General features: G+C 44.2%; 1 long non-coding RNA gene and 2 other non-coding genes across 3 annotated transcripts; all 3 read left to right on the plus strand.

Annotated features, from left to right (window-relative positions):
* Nucleotides 1-345: 345 nt before the first annotated feature.
* LOC142417223 (uncharacterized) lies at nt 346-2,989 on the plus strand. The gene is made up of 6 exons (XR_012777934.1): nt 346-413; nt 626-706; nt 1,431-1,454; nt 1,959-2,036; nt 2,300-2,355; nt 2,820-2,989. It is a non-coding gene; the product is annotated as an uncharacterized LOC142417223 (long non-coding RNA).
* LOC142417594 (small nucleolar RNA SNORD49) lies at nt 1,735-1,809 on the plus strand. The gene has a single exon (XR_012778065.1). It is a non-coding gene; the product is annotated as a small nucleolar RNA SNORD49 (small nucleolar RNA).
* LOC142417599 (small nucleolar RNA SNORD65) lies at nt 2,673-2,746 on the plus strand. Its single transcript, XR_012778070.1, has one exon. It is a non-coding gene; the product is annotated as a small nucleolar RNA SNORD65 (small nucleolar RNA).
* Nucleotides 2,990-13,414: the final 10,425 nt, after the last annotated feature.

Genomic DNA, 13,414 nt, shown 5'->3' on the forward strand with positions numbered 1-13,414 from the left:
AGCCCTACTTCGAGGTGTAGCCTGTCCCAGCCCAGTCTTAATGAACCCACGTTCCTGCTTTCAGCCGAGTAGAGAGGTGCCTAAAATTAGGGTCCTAGCGAGGCCGAGAGAAGCCCCAAGGCCCGGCTCCCTCCCGCGCAGCACTGCAGGAAATGGACGCCTCCGCCCACCCCCGCCTTGCTGGAGGAGTGGCACGGCCTGCCCCCTCCCGCAGGGTGGTACGTCCCAAGCCTTTATAAGCGGCCGCCGGGAAGCTTCCCGCCCTTTCGTCCTGCGTGCCTGGCGGCGGGTAGGGTGGGTTGCGCGGGGCTTCCGCGCGGGGACGGGGCGCTTGGGCGTCGTGGAAGGCGGGCAGGGGGAAGGCGGAGGCCCGGCTTGCGGAGCGAGTCGCCCTTATCACTTAGCAGGCTGAGGTGAGCCCCCCCCCCCCCCCCCCCCCGGCAGTGGTGGCGTCCGCCGTGCCTCCCCGTCCCCAGGGCCGCTCGGGCTGGGCCCGACCATTCGAGGGAGTGAAGGGGGGGGTATGAGGGAGAATGGGCCGCGCTGGGAGAACCGCTCGAGTGTCGCGCGCAGGGGAGGGGTGTGGTCTCGGGGCACGTGGCGCCTGACTCCCTTGTCCCCGCAGGCCGGCCATGCAGGCGGCACCGGCACCGGGACCCCGCGAGCGGGGCCGGAGCTGCCCTAGGGCTGCTGAAACGGCTCCCCGGTAAGTTAAAAAGGGGCTCGGTTGGGTTGGGAGGCCTGGGAGCTCGCTGTGTCTGAGGTAACGCCGCGTATCGCTGCTGTTGGCTGCCTGAGCCGCGGTCGGGCTGGTGCTGCCTTGGGCGAGCCCCACGGGAGGGTAGAGCCTGTTCACAGTGGGTTGCTGCCTCCTCATGAGCCTCCTGGCTGCCCTCATGCCGGCCCCTGGCTGCTCACAGCCTCACATGCTGCGGGAGCAGAGTCCTGCCGAGCTCGGAGCTCCGTAAGGGCTGTGGAGGCGAGACTTGCGTGGTTAAGTGCTGGGCGTTCGTATGTCTTCTATGGATTTTTATTTTTAGGGCGCTATTTTTAGCGAACAGGTCATTTTTTCTTATTTGTTCGATGTGCCAAACCCTTTCGGTGCAATGAACGTTACGACCTTAGAATTGATGGTGTGTGGAATTTCAGTTTAAAACTTGCCCTTATGGGGAATGCAGCCTGGCAAGCTGCGTAAGGGAGATTCCCAAGTTTCCTGACTAAAAACAGTTTAGAGAGGATTGTTGACTACTGAAAGCTCTCTGATAAAGATTTTGGTGCTTCATGATAGAAACACGAACGTGTGTGGAATTACAAGCAGACTGTTGGTGGTGAGGTTCTGGGGTTTTTTGTTTTTGGTTTTCTGGGTAAACCTACTTTATAATTTTCTAAAGAGTATTCTAGTAACGCTTCTTTTGCTTTTATTCCCACAGCAGAAAGATGTCCTGAAGTAAAGAGTAAGTTAAAGTTTATTTTGTACTAAGGTGCTCAAAGTGGTTAAGAAAGTTCCAGGCCTTTACTTACATGCTAATGATGTAAAGCAGTTAAATACAGGACTGCTAGTCGAAAATAACCTGTAACAATTACATCTTAAAAAGTTAAATAAAAACTAATTTTACATACCATTAAGGTAACAGAGCTAATGCCTTTTACAAACAGAGGGGAGAATGTACAACTGTCCCTTCAAGATGAAACAATTACCACGTTTTAAGTAATCAAATACAAAAGTCGTTGGCTGTTGATGATGATAACCCTGAATAGGAAGTGCCGTCAGATGCGAGAACTGACGATAACCTTCTTATTTGTCTGAAATACAGCTACATGCATGCAGAGTTTGAGTTCTAGAAATTAGTCTTCTAGAACTAATCGAGCAACTTGTTTATGCTTGCTTTCTGTGAAAAGTGTTCTTGTAACATCTAACATAGCTTCACGTCCATCTGTTTCACTTTCTCTGCAGAGAGAGCCTGGTCTTTCCAGATAAATGTGGCACAATTAGGACTGGGAGCAGGTCGCTCTTTGGAGATGGCCCTAATGTGAAGGTAAGTGATGAATTTCACTGGACCATGTAGAGCTTTATACCAGGTGGAATCTAAGTTGAGAATAAATGAGGCTTACAGGCTGCCAAAAACTTGAGAGGCATATCTTGTAGGTTCAAACTTTATAGCTTAAATCAATCTGCTCTTCCTCAAAATGTAAAGCCCTGTGATACTTATTTTCTGGGTATCTCCATATTTAGGTATAGCTTGCAGGTTTCGGCTGCCATGTACTAATTGTTACTAATGTCTGCCAATTGATGTTACAGCTCTTCACAAGTCCTGTGGAAGGCATTGAGACAGCAATAGCAGGAGATTCTTCTGGGTGAGTTTAATATTTGGTGTGCTGTTAGTTCTATGTGATGTTTTTTTGGCTACAGTCTCGGAAACATTACCTAGTTGAGAACATTCTCATTGGCTATGGTTTATTTCTGTACATTCATAGCTCTAAAGGTATAATTAATGAAGTTCTAGGCCAAAAAATACTTCTATTAGACTAAAACATACATAGCAAGTGTATAAGAGCTGCTGTCTACTGCACTACAGTTTTGCTGACAGCACTGTAGAGCAAAGGGATAAAGGTCTTGCTTGTGCTAGAAACGTATATTCTGCTAGAAATGTGTCGATTTACCTAAAGATATCATATGATGAAACGAACCAAAAATTGCTGGAATTACCGGCAGATTGACTGGTGGTGAGCAAAGGTTTTTCTGATGATATCCCTTACATTAACAAATGGGTTAATACTTTGTGTTGAATGGTTAACTGATCCATGCTGTTGTATTACAGGTGTTTATGCTGAAAATGTCTGATGAAGAAGGAATCCAATAAAACGTGTGAGTGTGGGGACTAGTGTTTGTAAAGACTACATATTTTTCTGCCCTAAGATGTTAAGAAATGGTAACAGTTACACCGTTTTGATTACACATATATTAAAATTCTCTCTCAAAAAAAAACCCTGGGTCTGCTTTTGTCACTTTACTGCCTTAAGGAATGACTTTCCATGATACAACACATTTTTAATAAACATGCTGAGCACTGCTGTAATTTGCTATATGATAGAGCAGATGTATACACGCTGCAATATAATTACTGCAGGTAATGTAAATGGGTTTTAGCTGTGTAAGCATTCTGTCTGATGTTTGGTAATTTACTTGCTTTAAACAGTTGAAACAAGTGATACTAATACTGCTGCTGTAATTACTGGAGAGATTTGGCCTTAAATACCCCTAACAGCAAGAAGAGCAAATGCAACTATTTCTGCAGCTTGTTCCAGGCTTGCTATTTCTTCATTATTTTGGCCTCAACTTAAAGTTTGCTACAGAGGTAGCAGAATCTGTTCCTGCAGCACTGGCATTCTAGCCAATGTTCTGCATATCTCCTAAATAATGGTCCAAATGTGTGAATCTAAAATTAATTGCCAGATATGGAAAAAGGGAAAAGAGAGCCGTACTCTGCAACTTGTCAGCATTCTTCAGTGTCGCTAGTAAGAGGAAAAAAGGCTGCTTTTGTGATAATTTTGCATTCTAACGTTGGTCTACAATGGAGATTGATAAACAAGGTAACAAGTTTTGGAGGCATCTTGGGGACTTAAAATGGGGAGGTGCTTGAATGAGGAAAAACAGCATCTGAGGCTGAAACTTTACAATTGGATTCATTCATTCAGTATAACTGGCAGGCTATAACGCTTCAATGCTCTTTTTATATTGATAGGAGGAGTGGAATGTAAGTCTCATCAAATCTAGAGCAATTCAGCATGTCCACCGAGACTAATTTAATACAGATGCTGCTGATCATTTTGCCCACTTGGTGTCACCAAGTGAAAGATTTTAGTACAGTCTTTAGTCTGTGCTTTTTGAAAAAGGTAAACGTCATTAATAAACTAATTCCTTGTGAGTGCATGCTCATTCTGTGCCAACAAGGATTGAAGTAATGTTCACTGTACAGCTCCAAGTAGAAGGTATTGCTTCTGAAAGTGAACAAACTTTCATCCAATTGGAAATTTTGCCAGAGGGGATGTGGCTAGAAAAAAGCCATTCAGGACAGCCAACAAAACAGTCAAAATGGTAGTTTGTGATGAGTAATATTTTTACTGTAGTAATTTAGGTGAACAGTTCTTGGTTGTAAAGTAAAAAGCAGGGCTACAGTTTTACCCAGGGGTTCATAGTCCATAAAACCACTGTCCCAGTGTGAGCTTGCTTATTTTTGTGATGGGACAAGGGAAAAAGCGGTGGTGACAGCAGAACATAAATCTTATTCCAGTCCTGGGTCACAGATGAGACTTCAGGGACTGCCCCAGCTGTGACTGCACTTCCCTGTGTAGTTTAGGTAAAGACATGAAACTTTTCTTGACTGTTCTACCTCCTGACTGATGACCTGAAAGAAAGATGATGCTATGAGTTGGTGCTGCCCATCTGGCAGCATGAGTAAGCTTCCCTGTCCCCCTAATAGCGCCGGTGCGCCCTGATGGCTGTGGAACTAGTGGAACTGGTACGTACATCTGTGCCGGGGCGTACATTGTATGAAATGTGGGATTTCACAGAGGTTTTTCTCCTTGAGAAGTCAGTTACGTACTTTAATCATGGAAGAACAGGTTTAACGTTTTTCAGAGGAATGTCAAAAAAGCCATAGAGTGCCCCATACTCTAATGTGCAGGTAAATAAATCTGGATTTTTCCTAGGAACGTTACTGTGATACACGCAGGGTTTAATATAGACAGTCAACCTGGGTAATGGAGTATGCAAAACTTGTTTGGAATGGATTTCTTTTTATCCAAATGTGTATTTGAGCAGTATGAAGAACAGGTTGCTCCAATGTTTATTTAATTAAAATTTTAAAGTCGAGTTACATTCTGTTTGAAGTGTTTAACGAAACAAAACTTTTTGCGTGATTTTAAGGGCTTGTGTATTAGAACATGGTGACAGAAGACATTTCTTAGCTGCTACGATATGCATTGGAAATAAAAATGGTTTTAAAGGGTTTCAGAGCACAAGGAATCCACCTTCTTTTTTTAAATGAGATTCTGTACGCCATTAATGATGATAGAGGTAAGCGTAGCCACACGCCCTCGGTAAACAGAAACAACTCAGCAAATTTTTGCTTGACTGTTTAATGCGCTGTTCAATTTGCTCAAGACAGGTTCACTGGAACTTGTTTTTGCAATTGTTCTTTCTTTCTAGTATGTATCAGAATTATCTCATTAAAATAAAGAATTGATTTGGGAATACTTACGTAAACAGGAAACAGTTTATCTGGGTTTATTGAGGTTACAAGTTGGTGGTTTCTATTATAGTTAACTATTCATGAGTTTCATTTTTGTATTACTTGTTTATTGTTTTCATCAAAAACAAAGTTCCTCAGCAGGGATCCTCTAACAGGCTGGGTTTTGCTAAGATGAATGAATGTTACTGCTATTAGAATATGGTGCCTTTTGAATAAAATAGGTGTCTAAACATTACTGTGATCTTACATGGGAGCATATATAATCTTACTATTTATCTTACAGTGCTTGGGGGGGATGGGAAATAAAATAATTCTCTTTTGATTACATTTGGAGCACATCAACTTTACAGTGTTGGGGAATAAGCAACAGAAAAAAAATCTCCTGATTTTAAAATACAATTATTTTGGATTTTCTAAAGGTTTAAGAGAACAGCTGGCAGGAGGCCCTGGCACTTAACAACAGCCAACAACCACGGATAAATCTAAAATAGATGAAGGGATTAAAGCAGAAAGAAAAATATCTTACGCGGTGAAGCTAAGAATGGCTGAGTGCCAGCTTTTAGCAATAAGAGAGATGGCAATGTCATGTAGTAATTCATTTGTGAGAGAAAACACAGTGATTATGTATTATCCACAAGATACGTGCTGCGACTGCTGACCTGATGGAGAGGGGCTGCTCTGGGTAATAGCCTTCCCCTCCGCGTCTTTCCTTCTGTACTGAGACGGCGTAGAGGATGCCAGCTGCAAAAATCACTTCTGTGATGTGAATATGCATTTAGTAGTAACTAGACTCAAATCCTCAGGCTCCTTTTTGTATAGGGCACTAAACAAGATGGGATGGGACTGACCTGTAATCTCCGTTGAGGGAATTTGTCGTGTGCCTATGGTAAGAGGCAGGGACTGCAGGCAGCTCATGGCACGTCGTGCTTGAGGTAGAATGAAGTGGAACGGGACGCTGTGCAAATGGTTTCCTTGCTTGTGCCAGGGAAGGGGCATTGGTTTCATCCCTTCTTTCCAGTGTTGCATGAAAACGATGAAGGGCAGGAAAGTAAGTGTGGTGTGGCTCGTGTCATCGGGGGAAGAGAATTAACCCGGGGAAACGGCTGCCTTGCGAGTACTCCGTTTCCTTTTTGGAAATCACAAGCTTCACGTTTCATATAAATGCTGGTTATCATCATTATTTCTTGATTAGTATTATAAAGCAATCATATCTGCATCAGCATTAAAATAATCGCTCATGCAAAACCATAAATTACTATAATTAATATATCCCAGCTATTAACTGAAATGTAAAGATGTGTTCTTTCTTGGCTTGGTAGCTGCAGTTTCAGCAGAATCAGTTTTAGCTGGCTATATCCACTTAATGAGAAGGGAGGCAGGGATATACTGCATATTTTACCTTTTCAGAATGAAATAGGTCCCGAATTGTGAAGCTTCGCTCCTTTTCTCTTGAAGGCGGATGGAAGAGCAGTTAATTTTTCAACTCTCCCTCATTTCAAATTAGTGAAAGAAAAGCAAGGCACTGTCAAAGGAGCTGCTGTCTTCTAGCAAGGAACAACCAAGATGATATTAGGAAAATTTATGGGTTTGTTTTCTTCCAACTGCCACATTAGCAAATGCTTTGTCTAATTTCTCGGATGCTACAGGCAGCGACTCTCAAGTTGCTCTGAGCAAAGAGGGAAGGCTCAAAATAGCTGGGGGGTGTTTGGCCTTTCTCACGCTCACCCAGGGCTCAGGCTCCGCAACGTTCCTAGCACCTGATTGACTTTGTGCTGCCAAAACTTTATCACGTTTCACGTGTTCCTGTAAAGAAGGACAAGGTCGACGCATCATTTAGTGGTCTCGTAGGACAAACACGCACCTTATTTTGTCAGCTCATGTAATTTAGCGCCTCAATTTTAGGCTTGAAATCAATTTTAGCCCAAATGTTACGAACCATTCCTAATACTGCTTAAACTTGTGAGAATTTAACAGGTGGAATTTGATTTGGAGCATGCAAGGAGGACATATTTAAAAAACAGTAAGCGTTTTGTGCTCCTGTACTCTAAGTCAGGAAGAGGGAGAAGAGCATTTGCCCTGTTTCACCTCCCGACGCTCGAGCCCACAAGATGGTGCAGCGATCAAGTTCAGAACATTTATTGTAGAGAAAGAGATTTTGCAACCTTGGAAGATGCTTGTTTGGGGAAACATGGTTTTACTGCCGGTTCCTTCCCGGCTGGCTAAGAAGATTTGCAGCTTTCATTAACATGCAGAGAATCCCCTGCACAGTGAAAATATCACTCTTTAATTAGCTGTTAATAATGTTTCTTAGTGTAGGACCAGCAAAGACTGAGCCTCCATTTTCTTTGACACTATGCAAACCTGTTAGAGTAATGGTCCCAGTGGTCCCAGCCCCAAAGCATTTCTGGTCTAAGCAGACAGCAGCGACACAAAGAGTGCGTGAATAAACAGCGTGATGAGGAGCCAAAGGAGTTAAAATTCAGGTTTCTTCAGTAAAAATAAAAATACTACATGAAGAATTACTTGCCCTTCATTACCTTTCACTCAAACGCATGCAGCCGCAGGACTTGCAAGCCCGGCTGCTTGCTAAAGCCTGCGACTAACGCAGCAAAGCCATGCTCTGTCTCCTTGGTGGGGGGTGTTGAGCTTCGGCTCAGCTGAAGTCAATAAACACCTCGCAGCGCAGCACCTGTGTGTGGAACTGTAAAACCTGAACAAAATACAAATGAGAAAATCATTTATGTAATGGAGACTGAATTTGAAATCCCTGCTGTTTTAATCAACTTGAAACGTTAGAAGTTTCATCTCCAATAATTAAGACCTTGCCTGTACGTGCTTCTTTTTTTTTTTTTTTGTTAGACTCCTGTTAGGTTTTGCAAGTCAATACTTAGATTTTTTTTGTAAGAGGGTTTTTATTTGTAATGGTTGTTGTAAAAATAATTGCATAGCACAGCTGCAATGTGAACTCTCTAAACAAATGAAATAATGATCTGTATTTCTAAAGCTGCCTTTCTAAGGCTTTCTGGTGGGCTGTCCTTGTGGGGTTTTTTATCATTTTAATTTATTTTCTAGATTTTTGAATTACTTCCTTGCTTGTGCTTTTCCAGATCCTGTAGGAGGATAGCTTCTTCAGGTTTGGTTGTCTTCATTTTTCTTGTATTCTGTACGCGTGCTAGCTGCATTTGATGGTTTGTTTGTGTTGGCTGTGAGTTGGTATTGGGTGCCGTTATTATCTGAACGGTGGAATAGGTGTGAGGTTTGATAGCACATTCGGAGACAAACTTCCTAGCTAAGAGGCAAAATCGAAGCTTATCACCTAGATAATAAATTTTCCTGAACAGCTTAAGCTTTATTAATAAATACCTGGGTCAAGATACTAGTGGTATAGAATACTTCCTATAGTCATTAGGTTATCGCAGCCCTTATCTGACAGCAAATACAATACTGGTGTTCAGCTGCTCTATGAACGTGTCCAGTCGTTTAACGTGACCCACAACGACAGCAGATGAAAGGCCCGATATAATGCTTTACATCTCTTGTGCCCCCATCAGATAATCTCGAAATGGTCTGCCAGCGTTCCTGTGAAGCCGTATTACCTCCTCATTACAGAGGAAGAAACCGGAGATCAGAGCCTCGCTGGGGTGAGCGAGTAAAGGGAAGGCCAATTTGGTCAGTCGTTGGATAAAGCAATTTTACTTAACTGTGTCAAATCAAGTATTTATTACCTTCGACTATAGCAGTAAATAATAAAATCTTTGTGCCGAGTGCTCCTCGGGATGTGAAATGCATAGGATACCTGCTGTGAGGATGATGAGAATTGTTTCAAAGCAAGGTGTGAACGGGGAGCTTTGAAATGCACGGTGATTTCGGAAGGTAATGGGAAGACGCTGTGCCAAGGTACGTGCGCTTTGCATTTGATTTAATGTGTATCCAGTCATCTCCCTAACCCAGCCTGTACGCTTCAGTACTGGGGGAGGAAGATGCTCTGTGTTTGCAGGAGGCAATATAAAGCTTTTGTGTCAGCGCCAGGCTGTTTGGTCGTCCAAAATGGGAGACCACATCAAGGAGAAAGTATTTCAAAGCTGCTGCTTTTAAGCTTCAAAAAGGTCTTTGGAGATGACAGCAATACTGTGTCACTTGGCAGCGTCTCAGCAGCTCGGAGGCTAAAGCTGAGGAAAAAGAAGGGTTTGGGGGAGGAGAGAAGGACTGAGGTAACAGCAGTGACACCAAAATTGCTTGAAGAACTGGGGAAATACCTGGAGCTGCTCACACGGATGAAGGGACAGCTCTGCTCTGACGGCTGCCCCTGCTCTGGGCGGCTGTTGGTAAAGTTCAGCCCGTTTTTGGGGTCCGTTTCTCTAGCGGTTGTCTAAAACTTGTTAGCTTGTGTCTTCGGAGAGAGGTGCTGGTGGAGAGGGAGGTGGAGAAGGCTGCTCTGCTTCCAGGGAAACTCCTCTCGTCAAGCGAGCAGCAAGCTAAGGTCTTTGGGTTTGCAGATGGGATGCTGCAAAAGACACGTAAAGTACACGGAGGAAACTGGAGATTGGGGAAGTTGAAGGAAACAGATAAAAAGAAAGTAGAAAGCAGCAGTAAAGTTATACTGTACTTGGGGAAACTTTTTCCCTCCTTAGCCCCTCTGCAGAGCATGTTAAGGAGCCCGGTCGCTGGGGGTGCAGATTTTTGGTCAGTTCAGAGAGGATATTTGTGCAGAACTGTAAATACAAAGTAAGATTTACACAGTTGGATGCAGCAGAGACTTTTTCAGCAAAGCCCGTGGGTTCATCCTTCACAGGCAGGTCTTCCTGATCTGAGGGATTAAAATTGCATCCAATCAGTCTGGCAATTTCCCTCCCTACAGCCCCTGCTAATCTGATCACCTCTTAAAAAGCAAGGTCGTTGCAAGAAGGGGTGGCCCAATCTGTGTTGAACGATGTTAGAGCTTGAATAATCTTATTAAAAGCCTGGAGGCTGCTTGCAGACTGATGCAGGGCTTGGCTTGAGGTCGGGACGTTTGCTGACCCTTAGTGATTAAATAGCCGGTGCTCGCTGGGGCCCCAGGTGAGGCTGTTTACCTCCATTTCCTTTTAAACATCCAACCCCATTTAATGTTCCCCCTGATAGCTCAGGCACAGGGCAAGGATTTCCCCTTCCCCTCTCTAATTTCTCCTGCTGCTCACAGAGGGGCAAGCTCCAAGGATGAAACAGCAAACTTCTGGGCGGTGCTGGGTGCTTTTGGAGGTAGGCGAGGAGGAAAAGCTGCATTTCTGATCGATGATTAAGCAAGAAGCCTTTGAACTTGTAGACTAGCAGGCAGAAGGTCACACTTGCAAGAGGAAGAAGAGGTGGTGCCTACATCCATTAGAAGAGGAAATTAAAGCAGGTAGGAAAAATTATGGTTTCCCAGAGGAGCTGGTGTCTAATCACACCCTTCAGATTTTCCTCGAAATTAAGGAGGGAGAAGGAAATAATTGGTGGTCATGGGAAAATACTGATCCTGGTGCACGGCAGGATTTCAAGAGGAGGCTGTTAGTGTCTGTTACTTGGGAAGAAGTTTTGGTGGGCTAGGAGGGAAAGGGAAAAGAAACGGATGATTTGGAGGAACACAAAATAAGGACAAGATAATAGAGACCTCTAGACACTTAAATATGTAAGAGTTGTACAGCACAGGCAATGTTTTGTTGTGAGCACGTGGTATTGCTTCAGAAATGCCCTGGTCCGGAGCTTATTTCCTCTCGGGTCTTACCAATTGCTTGACTCTTGCCTTGGCAGTTATCATCAGAGAATGCTGGTTTAATCCCTTTCACGTGAGCTGTGCTGAATTTGTGGGGGATTAACTTTTAAATGAGGGGTGGCCCACGTGGAGGGGAGCAGACTTTGCCCATCAGATGAGTAATTTTGCCGAGATGCAAACCTGACCTTAGCAAAGCTAAGATCGGCTGCAAGACGTAGTTTATATGAAAAGCACCGCCTAAATCAAAGCTGCAGTTCCACTGCGCGTGTGTACTGCCTGTTGCGTAGGCGTGGGGAAAATAGCTCTTGCCTTTTACTGCTTCCTAATGAGTATTATCGCTTAAAGAAGCAATATCCGCTCGGGTTAACGAGCTAGAAGGAGGACGGTTTCAGCAAGAGAGATGTGCAGAAGACTGGGAAACTACCTCTGAGGTGGGAAGCTGGGTTTTCTCCCAGCAACGCTGGGGACTGGGTTCATTTAGCGCCTTGCAAACATCTTCCCGTACCGCCGATTTACCGAACGGGCCTGACGTACCGCTGATGTGAGCTGAGGGTTGCACCTACGCTCTAGAAATGAGCAGTAATGAAATACAGCTCGTATCTCCCGAGTGTTGCAATGCTTTAAGCTGTTCTGCTGGTTTGTGTTTTGTTTTTTGGGTTGGTTTTTTTTTTGTTTTGTTTTGTTGTTTTTTTCCTGGCTGAACAATGGAGTGATTTTTACAGTAACTTTTGCCAGTTGTTGGGAAAATGCGTATCACCCAGTTGGCTTTAAGCACGCTTGCAAAGCCTCTCTTCTTCAGCTGCTTGGAAGGGAGAAGTAGGTGCTTTGTTCTTTTGAAGATCTCCCCCTTATAATTTGCCTAATTATCTTTTTCTTTCCATCTCTTGCAAAGAGCCTGAACATAGTTGGCAGGTTTTCTCGGCAAAGGGAGGCACGTGAGGGGCGCAAAGAAAGGCGAAGTTTTTGCATTTTAGCCTGCAGCTCTGTGCAAAGCTGTTTCCAGTGCGTGTGGTGGAGGGGAGTTCTGAGCTTGCAAGAAAGCACAGCTTCCCCCAGAGCAGTTGGAAAAATACTTAGCCTTTAAATTCATAATTTAACAAGCAGGTGTATACAGTGAAGGAGATGAAATAAAACAAAAAAGTAATGGTGGTGATGTCCTCCTATTGGAAAGCGATGTGTGGAGGCACGCCGTCTGAAGCGGATGCCTTTTATTTTGCGTCTTTGAAAATCTGTCCCCCTCTGAGATTTTCTGCCTGCGTCTCTACGTGCAGGACTCAATAGGAGTTTGTTTGGTAACAGCCAGGTTAGTATGTACCCAGAGCATGATGCACGTGGTACTCGCAGAGCAATTCTTTACTGCCACCTTATATAAATGAAATATAAGACGAGCTGGAATTGCAGGTCTTACCTGGAGGTAGTAGCAAGACAAGAGGCAGCTGCAAAAGAGGAAAAGGGAGGCTCATTCCCATGGCGATGTGTGATGTAGCTGGATTTTCCATATGTTATAGTCAATGTCCCTTCCTTTATCCTGTAGTTTTCCATATAAATTCTTGTAGTTTTCCATCTATATCTGAGTCTCTGTATATCTATTCCAGGAGCTTACACCTGTAAGGTGTAAGGACGCCTTACAGCTTACACCTGTAAGGTGTAAGGACGCCTTACAGCTTACACCTGTAGGACAGGCACACCTGTAATAAGGTGCTTTGAGGTCTAATCAAGTAGCCGTGACCTTCACATTGTGGTGAGCACATCTATCGGTATTGCTTGTGGTCCTGCTGCTGGCGGAGACCTTCGGCTGCTGCTTGCAATGCAAAATGCTCATCACAGAGCACCTCCGCAAAGGCTCGCACAAACCCAGGGGAGCTCTGGTTTCCCCTGGGGAAGGACACAACTGACAGGCAACGCAGCGAGCCATGGGGAGAGCCAGAAACGGAGCAGCCTCACCGCGAAAAAACCAGTGATAAATGCATGGGCCAAATCTTCAGTGAGTTATATATTGATTTTTCTCTTCTTCTTGGCACAGCGCAAGGCGGTGGCCCTCTGCTTCTCTTTTCTAAACCTCAAATGCTATTTCTGCTTCCGCTAACAACTCACGGAGGGATGCAGCATGCAACAGGCTCACTGGAGAGCCGTGCGGGCAACTGATTGCTCAGCCAAACCCGCCAGATGCAGCTCAGCAAACCCTTCTTGAAGGATGCTACAGAGGCTCCACAGGTTTATTTTCTCCTCAGACTGAATTAATAAAATAGCAAAGAAGAATGAAAGATGGCACAGAAGTCATAGAACCAAGAAGCTATTACGAGGCAGAAAACCTGGGGAATGAATTTAGAAGTCTGCACAAATAATTAAAGGTGGTGATGAGCAGATTGCATCTTTTCTGACTCTTATTAAATCAGGCCTTCGATTTTAGGTAAAACCATAAACTAAGCCA

Source organism: Mycteria americana, chromosome 15 (assembly GCF_035582795.1).
Source record: "Mycteria americana isolate JAX WOST 10 ecotype Jacksonville Zoo and Gardens chromosome 15, USCA_MyAme_1.0, whole genome shotgun sequence".
Classification (NCBI taxonomy): Eukaryota; Metazoa; Chordata; class Aves; order Ciconiiformes; family Ciconiidae; genus Mycteria; species Mycteria americana.